The sequence below is a fragment of the Otolemur garnettii genome, unplaced genomic scaffold (assembly GCF_000181295.1).
Source record: "Otolemur garnettii isolate 467f Iridium unplaced genomic scaffold, OtoGar3 scaffold00030, whole genome shotgun sequence".
NCBI classification, from domain to species: Eukaryota; Metazoa; Chordata; class Mammalia; order Primates; family Galagidae; genus Otolemur; species Otolemur garnettii.
Window position 1 is genome coordinate 16045427 of NW_003852425.1, and position 2240 is coordinate 16047666.

The following is a 2240-nucleotide window of genomic DNA, read 5'->3' on the forward strand; positions in this document are numbered from 1 at the left end:
CCTTCCTCCCTCCCTCCCTCCCTCCCTCCCTTCCTTTCTTCCACTTTCTTCCTTCCTTCCTTCCTTTTATACCCATAGTACTTGTACTTGTCACCCAGTGCAGTGGCTCCATCAAATCTCACCACAGCCTTCAAGTCCTGGGCTCAGACGATCCTTCTGCCTCAGCCTCCTGTGTACCTGGCACTACAGGTGTGGACTGCCATGTCTGGATTATTTCCTTACTTTTTATAGAAATGAAGCTTTGCTATTTTTCCCAGGCTGGTCTTGAACTCATGGCCTCAGGTGATCCCCTTTGTCTCAGCCTCTCAAAGTTCTGGGATTATAGTGTGAGCTACTGCACCTGGCTGAAGGACATCTGATTGAGGCAGCGTTTATAGGCAAGCTTAGCACCCATTATAGAGAGAGGGACGTTAGCCTCCCGCCACCCAGCCAGTGTTTACACACAGCCAATAAAGCTGTGAAAAGATAGAACGTAGAGTGTTCAAATTGTCACCAGAACACACAATGAAAGTGATTCACCAGCTCTGTCTGAGATGTTTATACAGGACAGTGACAGCTGTGTTAGTCATTTAGAAAGTGATGGATTGGCATCACGCTACAGGCAGTGTCTGATTACAAATGACTTGCCCGGCTCTACACTCGGGCTGGTTTAGTTAGAGCTGTCTCCACACGGGAGCAGGTGTCTAGAAGCCCTTATTGTGCGTGCTAATATCATTTACCGTGGGTGACACTGCCTTTTACTTTAGAGAGAGAAGGGAGACTATTGAGTAAGCCAATTTTTAGCTTTTATGTATAACTCTTTTCATTCTATTTACAGATGAACATTTATCTATTATTTCAATTTCCTCCTGTTCTCTAGAAAATATCAGTTTCTTCTTTGTTCCACCTCAAGAGTTCAAGACTTTCTCTCCTCCATAAAATTCTCCTTCTCTCAGACCTTCCAAATTTGAAAACTGACCAACCTGCCTCCCCATGTGATTTAGCCCTTACTGATTTTTGGGCTGACGCACAAGCATTGTAAACTCAGTTGGTTGCACCTGAACTCACCGTCTCACGCCCTCCCCTCCATCCCCTTCTCTTGCCCTCTCTGTTTTAATTAATGGCAGTTCCAGCCCACACAGACTTTGCTTCCCTAGCCCATCAATAATCCTATCCCAACAGTGGACAAAACCCAGCATCAAACACCATACACAGCGACTTTCATCTTCAGGAATGGATGGATCTGAACATCATTGTCAGTCTCTTTATTGAGTACGTGCTGGGTTTTACTACAGTGAAGGTTTCATAGTCTTTACTACATCAAGGCAGAATAAGCTGAGGTCCAGATTCAATGTTTTTTTCCTATTATCAATATGTATTGTCAAGAAATAATTTAAGGAACTATCAAAAATGACAAAATACTTATTCAAATTTCTTAGTTTTATTTTCAAACTTTATTTTTTATTAATGTATGATAATTTAATAATTTGAAATCTGAATCACTCACTGGCACAAACTGGAATTGAAAACGCTCATGCTTTGGGAGTCTGACTTTTCAGCTCCACAACCTCCAGCAGATGGTCCAAAGCCAGTCCTGGGAAATACTATACAGTAAAATGGATGGTTTTGAAAACTTTTATAATGTTTCTCAGGCAGCTAGGTGTCAAAGCGAAGATTGCACCAGGCAATGTTAGACAAGAAACTTCAGTCAAGGCTATTGCAACAGGAGAAAGCAGAACTCAACTTTACAGAAACAAACGCAGGTGGGTGCTTAGGACGTGGGGTGGCAGGAGAACGCAGGGCAGCTGTGGGATTTATCCAAAGAAAAAGCAAACTTCATATACCTGCAGGATGGGGATAGCGTCACACCTGGAGCAGGGAGCCCGGCGCAGTTAGAGCCCTTCTCCTGTAAACTGGGAAACGGAGGTGGAGGGGTAGGCAGCATCTTCCCAGGATTGCTTGTCAAAAACAGCTACCAGCTCCTCAAGAAAGGCATTCCTCAATTGTAAGAAGCTTTTACAAATATTTATATCTAAAAGGGATGGAGAAAGAATTTACGAGGTCTTTTTTTTTTTTTTGTCGCCATCCTCTGTCATTCTAGGCAGAATGTGCAGATGGGTCACAGCTCACTGCACCCTCAAATTCCTGGGCTCAAGGGATCCTCCTACCTCAGTCTCTCAGAGTAGCGGGGACTACAGGTGTGTGCCATGATGCCTGGCTAATTTTTTCGTTTTTAGTGGAGATGGGGGTGGGGTGGGTCT